The sequence below is a fragment of the Lagenorhynchus albirostris genome, chromosome 11 (assembly GCF_949774975.1).
Source record: "Lagenorhynchus albirostris chromosome 11, mLagAlb1.1, whole genome shotgun sequence".
In the NCBI taxonomy this organism is placed as follows: domain Eukaryota; kingdom Metazoa; phylum Chordata; class Mammalia; order Artiodactyla; family Delphinidae; genus Lagenorhynchus; species Lagenorhynchus albirostris.
Window position 1 is genome coordinate 73,711,673 of NC_083105.1, and position 19,981 is coordinate 73,731,653.

Below are 19,981 nucleotides of genomic sequence, written 5' to 3' on the forward strand. Positions count from 1 at the left end.
GCTTTGCCTGTTGGAAGGGAGGGCTGCGATGGGGCTGTGCCGACGGAAGGGGAGGATGGAGCCGCCCACAGTCCCCGTTTGCCAGGCAGAGCTTTATCGCGGACCCTGTTCTCAGCAGCCGTGCGCAGCAGGGACACCCAGGCCTGGGGAGTCTGCGCCCCACCCAGGGCCGCTGGGTTCCTGTGTGGCAGCCCCGCCCAGCATCTCCTGCTGAGAAACCCCCAGAGACCATGCTCCTTCCCCTGAGCCCACCGCCCCGCTGCAGAGCCCAAGGGGGCTGGGGGCTTCACCCCAAACTTGAGGAAGCCACACCTGGGGGCCAGGACACAAGCGGGGGTCCCACTTTCCCCGCAGGAGCAGACCCCGTGGAGGGTCTATCTTTTGGAAATAAATTTAGACTAACAGGTTTTACACACAGAATCTTAGAGCTGGGAAAAGTCCTTTGTGTCATTCATGTAGCTTCGTAAGATTTTTTTTTTTAAATGAGAGGATGGATTTCCTTGAGCAAGAGTGAATTTCCAGGAATGGGTCCCTGGTTACCAAAGACTGTTTTCGGGAAGAAAGATGAATCTATTCTGTGAACGCCTTATAGAACTTATTCTATATTGTAGTTCTCTCTGGAAACACATGTACCGTTGAGCTTTGTAACAGCCCTTAACATCCTCAAGAGAAACTCTCATTTCCCCATTAATACTTGTTATAGACTGAATATTTGGGTCCCCCCAGCATTCACATGTTGACACCCTACCTCCAATGTGATGGTATTAGAAGGTGGATCTTTTGGGATTTGATGAGCTCATCGGGATAGAGCCCTCATGATGAGATTCTTATCCTTGTGGGAGGCATGAGAGAGCTGGCTTTTTCTCTCTGCTCTCTGCCCTGTGAGGACACAATGAGAAGTGGACAGTCTGCAACCCGGAAGAGAGTCCTCACCAGAAGGCGATGATCCTGGCACCTAGATCTCAGACTTCCAGCCTCCAGGACTGAGAAATACATTTTTGTTGTTTACAAGCCCCCACCCTGCCCCGTTTACGGTACTTTGTGATAGCAGCCCAAACTGACTTAGCACTCTTTTCTTCAAGTACATCGAAGAATTTGTGGAGCCCATCCATTTTATGATACAATTTCCCAAATAACCAATATTCTCTCTATACACTGATTTGTCAACTTTTTTATTTATCAAAATTTTTATTAAAAAAGCTTCCATATTTTTTCCTAATAAATTGTTTCCAATCCAGGTTGTCACTGTAATGGTTCTATGATATTAATAATTTGAGCCCTAATACCTTGCTTAAAATATTCATTCGTGTTATGAATAAGTTCAGTGTTCAAATGCAAAAGTTTTAAAAGGATATACTGTGTAAAACATCTATGTCATCCCTCTGAAGGAAAGAAGGAGGGAAGAAAGGAAGGGAAGAAGGAAGGAAGGAAGGAAGGAAAAATCATTGAATTTGCCCTCAGTTTAGCTGCCACTTCCTAAGGGAAGCCCTTTCCAACTCCAGACCCCCAGGCATCACAAATACGCTCTCATGGGACCCTGTCCATAGTGTTGCCCGTCATGTTTCCTGAAAAGCTGCTTCTGAGACAAGGACAGACTTTCAGGAAGTTTTTTGGGGTGTGTTTTTGGGGATAAACATAGAATTACCATATGACTCAGCAATTCCACTCCTAAATCATTGAAAACAAACATTCAAATCTACGTACACATGTTTATAGCAGCACTATTCACAATAGAAAAATCATGGAAATAACCCAAATGCCCATCATTGGATGAATGAATAAACAAATTGTGGTATATACATACAGTGGAATAGTAATTCAGTCATAAAAAGGAATGGAGCCATTAAATATCAGTTACACGGCCAAAAACATTTTTTTAAGGAATGCAATACTAATACATATTACAGTGTGGGTGACTCTCACGAACATCATGTTAAGTTGAAGATGCCAGACACAAAGGTCATACACTGTATGATTCCATTTATCTGAAATATCCAGAATAAGTAAATCCATAAGAGAAAGAAAGCAGATTGGTGGTCTCCAGGGCCTGGTAGAGAGAGCGAAGTAGTATCTTCTCAATGGGTCCAGAGTTTCCTTTTGGGATGATAAAAATGTCTGGGGGAAAAAAAATTTTAATTGGAAAATGATTGATTAAAAACAAGTCTGTGGGGCATTTCTTGTTACTGCCTTTCCCAATTTTGACAATAAATGGTCAAGTACACAGTAAATGATCAAGTACAGCAGCCATGGTTTGAGAAAGAAATGATGACCAGAGCTCAGAACACTCACTCAGGGACGAGCGTGAGGGTCACCCCACGAAGTAAACCATCCATTTTAGCAGAGATATTATCCAAGGATGAGGGGGATTGAGAATGGATAGCACAGGAGGGAGACAATGACTATCAGTTGTGGCCTTGAGGCCACCTACAGTAACAGAAGCTATAGTTCGACCCATTGACCCTCCTTTCACTAGTAGTTCATCTCAACTCACCCTCTCTCCTAAAAACGATCCATGGAAACTATGAAAGAGTTGTTTCCAAAACTTATGCAAAGACGTTGATCCAAGTAAAGGCAACAAAAGCAAAAGTAAACAAGTGGGGCTACATCCAACTAAAAAGCACAACAAAGGAAACCAACAACAAAATGAAAACGCAGCCTACCAAATGGGAGAAAATTTTTACCAATCATATATCCTATAAGGGGTTAGTATTCAAATTATATGAAGAACTCATACAAAAAAATAGAAAAAATATCCAGCAAAAAAATGGGCAGAGGATCTGAATAGACATTTTTACAAAGAAGATACAGAGATAGTTAAAAAGGCACCTAAAATCACTAATCAGCAGAGAAGTCAAACCACAAAGAGATGTCACCTCATTCATGTTGGAATGGCTAATATCAAAAAGACGGGAACGTGCTCGCTTCGGCAGCACATATACTAAAATTGGAACGATACAGAGAAGATTAGCGTGGCCCCTGCGCAAGGATGACACGCAAATTCATGCAGCCGCATAGCACAGGGAGATCAGCTCGGTGCTTTGTGACCACCTAGAGGGGTGGGATAGGGAGGGTGGGAGGGTGGGAGACTCAAGAGGGAAGAGATATGGGAACATATGTATATGTATAACTGAGTCACTTTGTTATAAAGCAGAAACTAACACACCATTGTAAAGCAATTATATTCCAATAAAGATGTTAAAAAAAAAAACAGGAACTAACAAGTGTTGGCAAGGGTGTGGAGGAAAGGGAAGCCTTGGACTCTGTTGGTAGGAATGTAAATTGTTGCATCCAGTATGGAAAACAGTATGGAGGTCCTCAAAAATTTAAAAATAGAACTATCATACGATCCAGCAATTCCACTAGTTGGTATTTTTATGAAGGAAACAGAAACTATTCAAAATGAAATCTGTACCCCCATATTCATTGCAGCATTATTTACAGTAGCCAACACTTGGAAAACCCTGTGTTCATCGATGGATAAATGGATAAAGGACATTTGGCATATATATATGCCAAATTATTTATATATATATATAATTCAGCCATGAGAAAGAAGCAAATCCTGCCATTTGTGACAACATGAATGGACCGTCAGGGTGTTATGCTAGGTAAAATATGTCAGACAGAGAAAGAAAAATCCTGTATGATCTCACTTTATATGGAATTTTTTAAAAAGCTCATAGAGGCAGGGCGTGGAGGGTGGGTGAAATGGATAAAGGTGGTCAATATGTACAAACTGCCAGTGATAAATAAGTCCTGGGGATGTGACTATAGTTAATAATACCGTATTGCATATTTAAAATTTGCTAAGAGAGTAGATCTTAAAAGTCCTCATCATAAGAAAAACAGATTTCTACCATGTATGGTAATGGATGTTAACTAGACGTACTGTGGTGATCATTTTTAAAATTGAAGTATAGTTGATTTACAGTATTATATTGTAATAATATATTAGAACCCAGTGATTCAATTTTTTTATAGATTATACTCCATTTAAAGTTATTATAAAACATTGGCTATCCTTATAGCTTATTTATTTTATGCATAGTAGTTTGTGCCTCCTCATCCCCTCCCCTCCCCCTATCTTGCCCCTCCCCCCTTCCCTCTACCCACTGGTAACCACTGCTTTGATGTCTACATCTGTGCGTTCATTTCCTTTCTGTTACATTTATTGTTTATTTTTTACTTTCCACATGCGAGTGATAACATACAGTATTTGTCTTTCTCTGTTTGACTTATTTCACTAAGCATAATAGTGTTGCAGCAAAAATAGAAATGAAGTTTTTCCTCTCCTAAAAATAAGGAAAGTAAAGGGGACAGTGAACAGGCTAGAGAAGACACATAAACTGGCCTGAAAGAGTTAATCGATCCTAGTTTTATTTAAACTGTTACTAATCTGTAGTGTCTGTAACTAGATGTATGTTTCACAAAGCTAAATTACATCCTGTTCCTATCACTCCCTAGCTGTCAATGTAAATTACATCCTGCATCTGGTGCTTAAGCTCCCTGCACTGTCTTGTAGCAAGTCACCCTGTGTAGCTGTTTGCATTTCAGGGAGCAGATGGCAGGCAGATAAGGCAGAGGCAAATGAACCCAATTACCGGTCCGCGGGACCCAGTTACCGGACTGCCTGACGCCAGCGATGCCGGTTTTGAAATAATGCAAGAAGAAGAATGCAGGACCTTTACCACTTTGATCCTGATTACCACTCCCTGGACTGTGATGGCCGCCCGAGGGGCTGGGAGGCCAGCCGGGGCTTCCAGGCATGTGTGGGCATCGTGTGTGCAGCCAGCATCCCCGAGGCCTCGCTCGGCTCATCATCACTGAGTGAAGGTGCGCCGTGACAGCGCGGCCGACTTTCTTCTGGCGCTGTGAGGACCTGTGTGCATTGCAGGATTCGGTGCCTCTGCCCGCCATGGGCGCCTCCCTGCGGGAGGGCTTGCTGGACTTCAACGGCCACCGCCTGCGCGGGGTGGACGGGGCGCTGCCCCTGAGCACCCTCTGCCCCCGATCTGTATCCAGAGCTTCTTCGAGCCATGGCTTGGCGAGATGGGTTTGTACTTTCCGCTTCCAGGGGCTCTCGTGTCGGCGCCTCGAAGCGGAGTTTTAGATGGTACATGGTGGAGGGTGGGCACTAGAACCAGTGCCCAGTGCCCGGGTGTGCGTGCACTAGACGGGGCGTGCGGCCTATGATTCCTGCCGGCTCGGTGACCCCGGCCGAGTGCCTTAAGGCTTCTAGGTCTCAGTGTTCTCAACTGTAGCATGGGCTTAACAGGACTCACTCTCTGTGGCGGTTACAAGGTCACACTCTGTTAATGCTTGTAGACTCTACAATGTAGAACACTTAGCACAGTTTGGAGCATCGTTCATTGTTCCACAGATATTACCTGGTCTGTTGAATGACTTTGCCTGGTACACGCCAAAGCAATTAGGAAATTGATATATACCAGCTTCATTTCCTTTTCATTAAAACAGGGCTCAGGAAAAAAAAAATTTTTTTTCAATAGTCCTATCATATAGTGGAAAGAGCACTGGTGTGAAGGCAGCTTAGGGTTTGAATTCCAGAGTTTATGCTCTCTGTGGCCTGGGAAGGTTTCTTTTGCACTACAATCCCCACACTTATAAAATGACATTAAAAACCACCCTTTCTGTGGGTTCTTAGAATTAATTACGCAGGTTATGTGTGTAAAGTATCCTGGCACTTGAATGAGTGGTCAGAACCAAGGGCTGCTGGAGAGGATGCTTCTGCCCTAGGTAATCTCCCCTTCTACTGGGCGGCAAGTAAACATAAGCACAGTAGTCTGTGCTCTGGAAGAAGTGGGTTCTGGTGCTACAGAGCACAGGATCTTGTTTTTTTTAATTTAATTTTTATTTTATATTGGAGCATAGTTGATTTACAATATTGTGTTAGTTTCAGGTGTACAGCAAAGTGATTCCGTTATACATATATCCATTCTTTTTCAGATTCTTTTCCCATACAGGTTGTTACAGGATATGGAGTAGAGTTCCTTGTGCTATGCAGTAGGTCCTTGTTGATTATTTATTTTATATACAGTCGTGTGTATATGTTAATCCCAAACTCCTAATGTATCCCTCCCCACTACCTTTCCCCTTTGCAGAACACAGAATCTTGGAAGGGAAAGTTCAGGGTAGGCTTTTTGGAGGAGGTGCCATCCTTTCTAAGGATATGTAGAAGCTCCTGGGGTGGCAGGAGGGAGCAGTGTGTGTCAGAGTTGGAGAAATATAAGAAAATATGGCAAAACTAAGATACAGGACTGGAACTCAGGGTTTAGGAAAGAAATGAGAGTTGATACTGGAAACCTAGTGGGGCCCAACAGGAAGGGGCCTTGTTTGTCCTGTCAGAAGTTTAGATGTTTACCCTGAAGGCCGTGGGAAACCCTAAAGAACAGTGAGATGGACTTCTGGCTTAGAGACTCACTCAGACCTCCATGTGGAAGGCACTTGATTGGGTGCAGGATGAGTTGTAATCTAAGGGTCCCACTTAAGTTATAAAAGCTTGAACTGGATTTTGCAGATCCGAGAGAGAATGGGTGGGGCCTGGTGACCAGTTAGAAAAGGAAGGGCAGCAAGTGTGGGTGACAGTTTACAGCTGCATCTTTTTGTGAGATACAGAGCACAGTAGGAAGGGATTGGGGGTGGGGAGAGGATCTTACTTCATCTTCAGTGCTTTAGAGGGGCCTGGTACACGGGTCTGGGCCCAAGGTACAGATCTGGGCTTTTTGGGAGGACAGGTATTTGAAGGCATTGGAGATACTTAGGTTACCCACAAGAAGATCCAAAGAATCATAGGTCTGAGGGCTTTTTAAGTGGGTATATTGAGGATGTTTATAAGCTGAAAGAAAGTAGCCTGCAGAGAAAGGGTGTTAAGATCTAGGAGAGGAAATGATTGTTCATTTGTTTTCAAAAAGCTGAATACTTATCGTGAGCCTGGCCCTTTTCTAGGATCTGGGGTTCACACCATGTGTTATCTCTTCTGCAAGGACAGTTCAACTCATCCCCTGGTGAAGAGAAATCAGATTTTTCTTTGCATCCCATTCAGGTGTAGGAACTGTTCCGTACCTCTGAAGGGACTTTACTTAACCAGAGTAATAAGTTAGAAATCAAAAGAAATTAGAGCTGGAAGGGACCTTAAAGGCCACTGTACTTAATTTTGCCTAATATTTTACATTGATTGTAAGAAAAATTTATTGCAGAGCCCATTCTCTTCAGAGTTCCTTCACTGAACTTTCTTCATGTCTTGCATCCAGTGGGGCTAGCTTGTAGATTTTGGCCTGCTCCTAAATTTGCTTCTTCATCCACATTGCATTTTGCCCAGACTATGGCAGAAGCTCCTGGGTGGTTTCGCGGCCCCTGGACTCAGTTCCTCTAAGTTCATCTGCCTACTGTCGTTGAGTGATCTTCTAACATGAAAAGATACGCCTAAAATAATGCTGCTAATGGCTTGCCCACACAGAGTTAGTGCATACTAGCTGCCCAGCGTGTGCTCTGCCCAGAGGCGTGTAGTCTGAACTGTGCTCTACCAAGCCTCCTGGGGCTCTTTGGCCCTGAGGAAGGGGAGCTTTTTGTGATCACTCCCTTTATCTAACTGGTCCTTCAGCAGCAGGGTGCCTTTTGCTAATCAGCGGAGGCACCCTTACTCAGCCAGTGGTAGCCCCGGGCCTCATCACCTGTGGGATACAAGCCATGCTCTCTCCCAGGCTTGATTCGACCAACGTCTCTATTTTCTGTCCCTTCTCACACTTGGACCCCTGGCCTTTAGTCATCCCCACCTGCAGTATTTACAGTGCCCAGCAGGAGTCAGGCGTGAGTGTCTTTGCACAGGTGCTCCCTCTGCAGTTGATGCACCTCCTCCAACTCTGCATAGCCTCGTCTTTCTCGATTGTACTTCAGGGTTATCATGAAGCCGTCACTTAGACATAACTTTTTGCCTCCATAGGAACCTCTGTGCATAAAGGTTATGGTTCTTTATCTCATGTGATTGAAATTTTGAGTTTATACATGTCCCTCCTTAATGAGGCTTTAAGGGTAGGAGTCGTTTCTAATCCTTAGCACAGAGCAGATGCTTTTTTTTTCTTTTTAGATGCTTTTTAACGGTGATAAAATGTATGGTTTAAATCACTCATTTTACAATAATTTTGCTTTAGGTTCTGACAGAAATAAAGTTTCCAGAAGTTGTGTTCCTGCAATAAGAAATAAAGATGTGACCTTCCAGTTGTGTAAAGCTCTTAGACGCTGTGTAAGTGCGTCAGGTGCGCTAAGGAACCTGGAGCTAAGTGGGCTGGTTGTGAGAGAGAGAGATGTAACTATGTTAACAAAGGTAAGCCTTCATTGTGTCCTGCCAACATTTGATAGTTGCTTTTGGGGCAAACTAAAGGGGTAAAATTTTAGACTGTTCCTCCCCGTTAAAGGGATTGACTAAATCAGCCACTTTGGGGCACCTATGTCTTGTGAATTGTCCAATTGGAGATGGAGGTTTAGAAAGTGAGTTTCAGTCTTGTTTAAGTCTCTTCCCATCAGACTGGTCTCGTGATTTCCTACACACCATGTTACTTCCTGTCTACCTTTTCTTGGTGGTGTTCATGCCTGGATTGTCTCCTGTACCTGCTCAAACCTTGGTCCATTCTCATTTGTACCATGGATACTGGTATGGATACATGTACCATGGATACATGTCATGCTGGATATTGTCAGAATTAATATTAAGTTTGTGTTAAGCCACAAACCACGTTTTGTATATTTTCTGCTTTTTGTGTTTGTTTATATTTTTATGGTTTCTCTTCAAGAAATATTACGGGAAGGGAAATAGCAAGATATAAAGAGCAAAAAAGTCATCATGATCTTTAAATTGTTAGAACATGTATCTGCAATCATAATTATAATGCACTGTGGTATGTGTTAAAATAGGAAATATATGTAATGTCCTGTAGGAGCAGCAAATTCAGTGGTGTTGGTGAGGGTGTGTCATGGAAGTAATCACAAAGCAGGTGACTCTTGATTGGGGTCCTGTGTTCCCTGTGTCCAGTAGTGGTCTGGAGGGGTCAGGAAGCCTGCCTTTCAATTTGAGGGAAGAGAGGGTTTGAGGTCCTCTCTCTTCTATTGCTCTAGTATACTGCATAGCAGCTAATAAAATACTGGGTTTATAGTTGACATTTAAGTCGCTGATTGAGCATCAAGATTGGCATGTATCATTGGAAATGAAAATCAGAAGAGTCTTATGCTTTTTAGGTTTTTCTTTTTTTTCCCTTTGTCTCAAAAGTATGTAGTACTTTACTGAGTGGTTGGGAATAAAGTTTGCAGTATTCAGTGTATTCAATTTTAGTACCTAAATAGAATTAAACTGTTGCTGTAAACTGGAATAACACTTTGTTACTGACAAGTTTTAGAATGCATCAGTTCATCAATTACCTGTTTGGGAAGATTGCAGTTAATGATTTTAAGAATGTGGCTATAAACCTCCAATTGACTGAAGAAAAGCAAATAAATCAAGATTGACAAATGTATAGGCTCTTCATCTTATTGTGTGTGTGGGTTTTTATTTTCCTTTTAGTTATTTGTCAAGGTATAAAGAACTCTGTCACTCTTAAGACAGTAAACTTCACAGGGTATAATCTGACATGACAGGGAACAGATCACATGGCCTAGATCTTAAAGGTGATTTTATGTTTAAACTTTCATGAAAACATGTGATTGAAGCACATTAACATATTGATACAGATGGCAGTTAATTTCTGTCTTTTAATACATGTGAGTGCATCTTCTGTTTTGTTGAAAGAATCTGACCAAATGGTAATGTGAATTGCTGTTGCATAAAGAATAGTGTTGAATCCCCAGTCTTTGCACTTGAGTTTAACAACTCTGTGGTTTTCTATCTTCTTCCTGAGACACTTAATCTCAGGTCCATCCTCGTCACACAGAGTGGTAAATTAGAGAACGATTAATATCACCATTTACAGAAGTGAGGGTGAAATCTCAACCATCCTGAACATAGGAACTGAAGGGGCCTCTCAGCAGTTCAGAGAGTTATTACCAAGCTAGTCAGCTGAATTCTGTTCAGTTTTCTCCGTAGCAGAGCCTTCCAGGTCCTTCTTTTGAGCTTATTTTTTTTATACGCAATTCTGTATGGATACTGTACATAATAGCAATAGTTGTATTAACTGGGTTTAACTGGTGATGTATTTACATCAAGATCTTGTTTTACAGATGAGAAAATTGACAGTTCTAGTTGAACTCTCTTTTTACAAGAGGAAAATGTTCTCATTTTAAATAAAAATAAAGTTGAAAAAAGTTTTGATGTTGATATTCTCCTTTCCTAAAATAAAAAATATCAAGAAGCTACATTCTATTACCAAATAAACCTGACCTCTAATGTCATTCCATAATTTTGTTTGTATGGACAGAAAAGAAAAATTGATTTTCATAAGAAATTTTTGCACCTCAAAAATAATATATTTATTTTATTTCAACTTTAAAAAGAGCTGAACATTTCTAGTAAATAAAGGAACACCATTTGTGGGGGACCTTGTCTTTGTGCTACAAAGTCCATGTTTAATTTTTAAAAATCATTTAATATGATTTTCTTTTCATATGAAACATGACTGGTTTCAGAACTAATTATCCCATTATTGTAGGACTATGGGAATTAACTCTTTGATTTTCAAAAGAGAAAGTTAGATTTTTATTTTTTTAATTAAAATTAATGATAATATAGAGAAATTTTAAGAAAAAAACTTAGAAAATTATGAAATGTTAGAGTAGGAGAAATCTATAGTTCATGTAGAGTTACCCTCTTTCATTTTATAAATGAGGACCTACAATTTGTAGCACGCAAGTGGCTTATTAGTAAATGGCAGAGTACAACAAGACCCTAGAGCATCTAATCCGCATTCCTTGTCATTTTAGGTGTGTTGTATTCATTTCCTTCATGAGTAGACCAGGAGATTGTATTTCTAATAGTAATGATAGACACTGGGGAAGACCAAGAAGTTTACACACTGGGACCACAGAATAGCAGATTCAAAATGCACTGAGAACCCTTTCAGCTCTTCTCCGTTTTGACAAGACACTACAAGGATGGTATCAAAGTGTTTAAGTATATAAGCCCACAACAATCAAGAGATTTCAACACAGTTTTGAAAGACGGAAGACAGGTGGAAGAGTGTGAAACTGAGGCAGTAGAACAGAGGAAAAGCATCAACTAGAATATGCACAGGGACCACCTGCAACTGAGGAGGATTCTGACCCCACCTGCAGAAGTAGCCCATGCTCAGATGCGCATATAGGAGAGAGGGTGGAGTTAGTTAAAAGTGTGACTGAAATAGGGGAGCTTATTGAAGGGTTGTGTTTGGAGGAGTGGACTCCCAGCCCTGCCCTCACGCTCCTGAAATGAGATGCTTTCATTTTGAAAACAGTGAAACTGGCGAGAACTAGGGCAGCTAGTGTGAGTTTTCACACCCTAGAAAATTGTGTTTGCGGGAGATCCTATTACAGTTACTCCCCGCTTCTTCCTGCATAAGAAACCAATCAATCGTTGACTTCAGGGAGCTTTCTGCACTCATTCTTAAATAGAAAATAACTGTCATTTGCCTGATAGTTGAGTAAAGCTTACAACATGAGAGAGGGGGACAAAGTGTGAAAACATATCCTGGTAGGACCGGGGACAATTTAGGGAACAAAATAATTTAAGAAAAAACCCTAATTAGTATTCTGAGGGAGATTTAAAAAGGGCTAGCAACTATAAAATAAGACTAGGGTGTTAATTAAAAAGAGAATGGTCAGAAAGCAAGAGAGGTCTCTTGGAAGTGAAAATATGGTTGCTGAAATAACTTCAGTAGGAATTAAAAAAATTTCTCATTATATAAAAAAGAAAGACACAATGGAAAATGTGATAGCAATATGTTAGAGAGGCTGCATCTGGGAGATGCAACATGTAACTATTAGAAACTCCAGACCCAGAAAAAAAATGGAGGGAAGCTGTCAAAGGGCAACAAAATTCCCCACAGCTGAAAGTAGACATCAGGCCTCTGATTGAAAATAGTTACTCAAGTTTTGAGCAAGATGAACAAGAATAGACTCATACCTAGGCACCCTTCATTATGAAACTTTAAAATACTGAAAAAATAAATTAACATAGAATAAAATACTGACAGGATACATCCATTCCAGAGAGAAAAATACTGGTCACCTAAAAAAAAAAAAGTTAAAATCTGACTTTATCATACTTGTCATCAGCACCATGGATCCTGGAAGGCATTAGAAAGATACCTCCAAAGTTTTTCAGGCACATAATTTTCACCCTAGGGGTTTGTATCCAGCCAAACTATCAGTCATAAGTGGAGGCTGAAGAAGATATTTTGTACAGAAAGAAATTTGAAAAATTGACCTCCTGTGCTACACCTTAAGCTTTTTATAGAAATAATCCAGCAAAATGAGGCAATAAACCAAGAAGGAAGGTAATAGGGGATTCAGTGCAGAGAGCAGCTAGTCTAGATTGAAGAGGCTTCTATTGATTGTGTGATTGAGAGCTTAGAAACACCTTGAGGCATATCGTACTTACTAGGTATTAGGCACTGTTGGAAGGGAAGAGGGAGAGGAAGAGGAGAAGGAACTTGAACTCCAGAGGAAAAAAGGCTATACTGACATAAACCTGAAGGAAACTAAGCTATGGTTGATTTTTAACCTACTATTGGTGAGGAAGAGAAGAATCCACTTACACTTGACACTATAGATGTCCCCCTTTTCAGCAACACACGGGGGTAATGACCACCTATCTAATTTGTTGTTCAAACCAGAACTTGTCCAAACTCCTTACACTTCAATAGTGTAAGGAGGCGCTCTAATGCTGTAACATCAGGACAACAGGTATAAACTGGAACAGCCCAAGGCGGCTTGGGGTATGTGGTCAGCCTGCACAAGGGCAGTGACACTGACACAGTATGGAACGAGGTGTAGTCTATACACAGAGACAGTACATCTGCAGTGGGCAATATTAATTTCATTGTAATAATGGCAATACTGTCTTGGTTTGCAGCTTTTATTGTCAACTTGCATGTAATAACAAATAACTAACCTAAACTATACTTAGTATGTATTTGCATTAACTTGGTATGTACTGAAATGTACTAGTATGTACTTAGTATATATTAGGCTCTAAGCGTTTTTGCATATATTAACTCATTTAATCCTCTGAATAGCCTTATGAGGTTGGTGCTAATATCATTCCCACTTTTGTGAAAAGGAAGCTAAGACAGGGAAGGAACTTGCCCAGGCTGTACCTAATTTAGGGTTGGATCGAGGCTTTGAGTTTAGGCTCTCTGCCTGTTGTCTTAAACCTTACTCCTTACTGACTGTCAAATAACAGAAGACTTAACTGCACATAGAACAGAATATAAATTTCAACTTTGACAATGTAAAAGCTAGGTTTGGAAGGTAGACAGGAGGTAGAAAAAAGGGAAGATGGTATGAATGTCCTCATTTTACAAAGCGTGACGTTGAGAGAGTTTATAGTTGATCAACAGTGTAGGTTTTTAAGTATATCACTACCAATCAAAGAGATCATGAGCAGTGGAATAACTAATGATGACATAACTTTACTGAGCAGTGTGGACATAGGAAGAGTGTAAATGAACTAAACCCTTACTTAGTAAAATAGAAAGTGAACAGATAATGCCTCCAATTTAGTCAGAAAATGGTCATGTAAGAGTATTACTCGGAGAAGAATTCAAAATAACAATAGTTGGACCTCCCTGGTGTCGCAGTTGTTAATAATCTGCCTGCCAAGGCAGGGGACACGTGCTTGAGCCCTGATCCGGGAAGATCCCACATGCTGCGGAGCAACGAAGCCTGTGCACCACAACTACGGAGCCTGCGCTCTAGAGCCTGTGAGTCGCAACTACTGAGCCCACGTGCCGCAACTACTGAAGCCCACCCGCTTAGATCCTGTGCTCCACAAGAGAAGCCACTGCAATGAAGAGTAGCCCCCCGCTCACGGCAACTAGAGAAAGCCTGCACGCAGTAACGAAGACCCAACTCAGCCAAAAATAAATAATAATAATAAAAAATAACAATAGTTGACGTAAACCTCATAAAAAAGGAAATCCAAACAGCCAGTAAACACAGAAAAGTGTAGGACTTCATTAAGTAATAAGAGAAAAGTGAGTGAAAACCAATGATACTACATGCCAATCAGTTTGACAAATACATAAATAAAGTGTGGTAGTATCAGGTATTGTAGACCTAGAGTACTATGGGAATCTTCTACCCTACTTATACTGGAGTATAAATCGACACAACTACTTTGGAAAGCATTTAGCACTCTCCATCAACTGAAGGTATATAAATAGCCTGTGACCCAGCAGCCCTCACCCCCGCCCTGTGTAAATGCACCAGAATAACCGGTACAGCAGGATTCCTGTCCATGATTTGCATTAGCACAAACTGAAAACAAACTAAATGTCCATTAAGAGTCAAAAATTAAATAAATTATGTGTATTCGTACAGTGGGAAAACTATCAAGCAATAAAACTGAATGAACTAGAGCTACAGTCTGCAATGTGGATGAATTTTTTAAACCAATGTTGAGCGAAAGAAATACGATAGAAAAGACTTCATATACTATGATCCTCTACATAAAGTTAGGTGTTGACAAAACTAAACTCTTTTGTTAGGGATGCATGCAGGTTAAAGAAAAGGATTGTCAAGAAATGAGGACGGTGTTTAACTGGGAAGAGGGAAGGAGATTGTGATGGGAAAAGGATATGGGGGGGTTTTTGAGATGCTGACAAGTATCAATACTTTCAGATTCGAGTACTGGTTATGTAAGTATTCTCTTTTTATTTGTCACATTGACAGTTTTGTTCTGTGCACTTCTCAGTACGCATATCGTATTTTACAATTAAAAACCTGAGTAAAGAATTGGTCACTTCTTGAGTGCCGAATGTGGGAGTGGGATGAGACTATTTCATTTTAAGCCCTTCACTACTGTTTGCATTCACATGTTATTCATTCAGCATTAATTGAACATATGCTGTGTACCAAGCACTCTTCTAATTTTATATGTGTTTTAACTCATGTAATCCTCACGAGAGCTCTGTGATATGGGAGCTTATCTCCATTTTATAGATGAGGAAGTTGAGGCCTAGTGTTATAGAACTTGTCCAAGGTTATATAGCTAATGGGTAGTGCCAGGTCCATTTGCCTCAGAGAATCTGAATTTTTACAATATAATCTAAAAGAGAAATTAAATTGCTAATTACAAGAAAAAAAATTACACATTAAAGAAGATGACAAGTTTTCATCTATGCAGTTAGAGAAAAACACAGTCTGTCTTTCACACACGTACATCTTGTATTGGCAGGGATTTTCCTTATTAAGCAATTATTTATTGACCGCCCACGTTGTGCTAGGCACAGGTGCTGGGGATAAACACTTAATAAAATACACCCCCTATCTTCAAATAACTTGCACTCTACGTGAGGAAATAAGCCAACAGTTGTAGTAGAGGTTATATACCAAGTGATACATCGCTGATGGCAGTATAAAATCTCATAAATCTTTTGGAAAGAAGTTTGGAGATAGGTACCTCAGAGCCTTAAAAATGTTCATTTGCTTTGACCTCAAACTCATTTTTATGGATTTATTGCAAGAACGTTATTCTCAATATGGAAAAAAGCCTTCATGCATAAAAATGGTTATTTTGTCTTATAATATTGAAAAGTTGGAAAGAATTTAAATGTGTAAAGTGGTTAACCAGTAAACCCACTCAGTGGAATATTTTGTAGCCCACACAAAAAAAATCAAGGTTATGAATCCCCTGATTATATGAGAAATGATTGATTTCAATGTTAAATGGAGAAAAGGTGAACATAAAATTTGATATCCAATATGATGGGAGCTTTGTCCCAGAAAAATCACCCTAGCCAGTGTACAGAGGGAGGAAGGGAGAGCAGATGACAGGAAGGAAAATTATTCCAAAGCCTTATCATTAGTCTTACTTAAGTAACAGAATATCAAGCAATTTTACTTTCTAACTTTTTTGGTTCCATATTTCCATGTAAGGGACATGAATTATTAATACTTTGTGGGAGGAGGGTACACTTTTCCACAAAAATTTAACACCGTGTTTTAATTTCCTCCACTAGAGGAAGAAACTATTTCATGTAATTGCACTTTGATGTGCTATTTAGAACCAGTCAGGAAGTTTTACTCTACTTTCCTCTGACTGTGGTGAGAGTTTATTTATTTATTTGCTTATTTGTTTAGAAATTCTTTGAAATCGGTTTTAGAAGATTTATTAAACCATTATATTGAAAGTAGAGGAAGTTTGCAATTTTTCCCCCTTTTTCCCCATTGAAAACTTGGCCGGCTTTAGTAATGAAACATTAAAGAATTTGAAGTTCTTAGACTGTCAGTTTTTTAAACATGATCTGAATATAAATATATATGTTCATTGAGTAAATTTTTGAAAACAATGAACAACTCATTGAAGGAAATAAAAGCCACCTCTGCATGTACACACACCTGATCTGCTCTTTTGTCTGAAAAAAGTATGAAAAATATTTTGTCTTACCACTAAATACTCTTCTACATCAGAGAATTTGATTAAGCTTATGCACCATCTCCCAGGAAAAACGCACAGATATATTTTGAATGTAGAACTCCTGAAGCCCATTCATTAACTCTGGTTGAGACCTGTTGTCATTATTTTCTTAGTGGCTTCATAGCGCATTCCTTCATTCGGTGATCTGTTTTTGTTTAAACCAATCCCAATTTGGAGGCTCTTAGCCTTCTTTTAGGGTTTGGTTATAAACAATCTTAAGACATCATGTTGGTAGATAAATCTCTGCCCACATCTTTGATTTCCTTAGGGTAAACCCCTGATGTAGGATTGTTGTTAGGTACCAAGAGCTACTCTTCAGAAAGTGATACCAGCTCCTCTGCCAATGATGGCATATAATAGAGTTCCTCATTCTTTAAGTGATTGTTCAAAGCAGCTAAAATGTATAAATATACCTTACTGTTTTCATAAGTGTAGGTATTCTGATTGTTTATCGCTGCATAGGAAACCACCCTGAAACTGTGGCTTAAAACAATGAAAATCGTTTATTTTGTTCATGAGCCTGGAGGTTGAGTAGAATATTAATTCTTTTAGTACACTCTTACTGACTGAAAACAATACCTATTTGACTAGCTCACAGTTCTGTAGGTCAGAAGTCCAGGCACAGCGTGACTGGGTTTCCTGCTCAGATACACACGGGAACATGTGGGTTCCCTCCCGAGAGTGTTAAAGCACGTGAAATTTAAGTGTAAGACGTTGAGTCCCAAACGTTGGATGTTCACCATAGTTTGTGTGGGTCACAGAGCTGAAATCAAGATTTCAGTCTGGCTGTGTTAGCATCCCGAGGCTCTGGGAAAGAATGCCTCCAAGCTTCTTCGGCTTGTTGGCATAATTCAGATTCTGCAGTTGCAGGACAGAGGTCCCCATTTCCTTGCTGGCTGTCAGTCGGGGGACAGTCTCAGGTCCTAGAGGCCTCTCGCTTGCCTTCCCTGCCGCAGCATTGGACTTCTTCAGAGCCAGCAACGGAGAGTCTCCCTCTTGTCCCTTTTGTACTTCAATTCAGGAAGAGTTCAGGTCCTTTTCATGGGGTGCCTGAGTAGGTCACATCCACCTAGAATAATCTCCCTATCTTAAAAAATCAACTGATTTTGAACCTTAATTCCATCTGCAAAATCCCTTCACTACAGCACCTAGATTTAGAGTTTGATTGGTTAAGTGGAAGGTTTGTGTACTTCAGTAAGTAGGAATCTTGGGGCCTCTGTTAGAATTCTGCCTATTGCAAGCAGTGTCCCCACTTCAAGGACCGAAGTGTCTTAGTTCCTAAAACTCCTAAGAGAGTTTATCAGTGTTCATTTTATTTCAGTGACCGTGGTGAATGGGAAGACTACCATCTCCATGAACAGGAATGGCACCCAGCTTCCTGAGTCCACAGTGTGGCTCTGCTACTTAGTGGTGTGACCTTGGTTGTGCTGCTCTACTTATTCTACTTCTCTGCCTCTGTTTCCCTCATCTGTAAAACAGCACTTCCCTGGTGGCGCAGTGGTTGAGAGTCCGCCTGCCGATGCAGGGGACACGGGTTCGTGCCCCGGTCCGGGAGGATCCCACGTGCCGCAGAGCGTCTAGGCCCGAGAGCCATGGCCGCTGAGCCTGCTTGTCCAGAGCCTGTGCTCCGCAATGGGAGAGGCCACAACAGTGAGAGGCCTACGTAACGCAAAAAAACAAACAAACAAACAAAAAAAAACCATGGAGTTAGTGATCGTTCTTTCCTCGTAGGGTTTTTTTTTATACATTTATTTATTTATTTTTGGCTGCGTTGGGTCTTCGTTGCTGCTCGCGGGCTTTCTCCAGTTGCGTCGAGCGGGGGGCTACTCTTCGTTGCAGCGTGGTGGCTTCTCATTGCGGGGCACAGGCTCTAGGCGTGCAGGCTTCAGTAGTTGTGGCACGTGGGTTCTAGAGCGTAGGCTCAGTAGTCGTGGTGCATGGGCTTAGTTGGTCCACGGCATGTAGGTTCTTCCTGGACTAGGGCTCGAACCCGTGTCCCCTGCACTGGCAGGCAGATTCTTAACCACTGTGCCAGCAGGGAAGCCCCCTTTTAGGGTTTTGATGATTAGATTATTTCATACCCAGGGAACTCCAGGAACAGTGCTTGACTGTGAATTGCTTTAAAAGTGAGTACTTCTTAAAAACATGCTTTTGAATCTGCAATTAGGCAATTCAGGTATGTTAAGCATGTTCATTAATAGGACTTCCTACTATAAGGAGACCCACAAATAAAAATATAATTTTTCTTTCTGGGTCTTAACTTCTTATTTCTGACTTACTATGTTATTTATACGCATATGCCTTTTATGGTGGGCTACCACAAATTTATGTTGGAAAGAGTGGAATTTAAATAAATCTTACCTATGCTAACTTGATAGGTTTTGATAATTCATTTCACTAGCATGGTATGATATTACCAGTAGCAGACTAAAATCTGAGTTCACTTCTGGCTCTGCCTCTAAATCCTGATGAGACCAATAGCTGGAAAGGCTTTGGGATATTATACTATGAATTAGTTATAATATTGACTCTGTTTAGGAAAACCTGGAGGAGTGCCTAAAGCAGTTAAAGGAGGAAAGAGTAATAAGACTGAAGGCTGATAAACGAGTCAGTGAGGTAAACAAGTTTCTTCTTCTGCTTTAGAGAGTGTTTTAGTTTTATTTTGATTTGATTTTAAGCCATATACACATAATTTGTAAGATTTAAAACTGTAATATGTTGCAAATTTGTTGTATCAAGTGGACTTTTGCATTTACTGGTATTTAGTGATCATATGATCTATATTCCAGAAAGCATGTTTTTAAAAATGTGAAAATCTGGTTTTGTGTATGTGTATGTGTGTGTGTGTGTGTGTGTGTGTGTGTGTGTGTGTGCTTGCGCGCGTGCGCTTTTATATGACATTAGCTTATTTCCTGTTCATGATTCTTTGATTCAAGAAGGCACTTTTGTGCATATACTGTATATACAGTAATATAAAAGACACGATGAGACTCTCCTGGCAATGAATTAGGAAAGTGAATCATTTAAATAAATTTAAGATATTGGAAAACTTCTAAGAATGCAATGAAAGATAAAAATATATACTATGAGGGGCTTCCCTGGTGGCGCAGTGGTTGAGAGTCCGCCTGCCGATGCAGGGGACACGGGTTCGTGCCCCGGTCCGGGAGGATCCCACATGCCGCGGAGCGGCTGGGCCCGTGAGCCATGGCCGCTGAGCCTGCGCGTCCGGAGCCTGTGCTCTGCAACGGGAGAGGCCACGACAGTGAGAGGCCCGCATACCACAAAAAAAAAAAAAAATATATATATATATATATATATACTATGAGAATTACATTATGTAATGTGCATGAAAGCAGGGCATAATCT

General features: G+C 40.7%; 2 pseudogenes; both read left to right on the forward strand.

Moving 5' to 3' along the window:
- Window positions 1-19,981, forward strand: part of LOC132529697 (centrosomal protein of 78 kDa-like) — a 33,491-nt pseudogene that overhangs the window by 2,539 nt on the left and 10,971 nt on the right.
- Window positions 2,915-3,004, forward strand: LOC132530175 (U6 spliceosomal RNA; annotated as a pseudogene).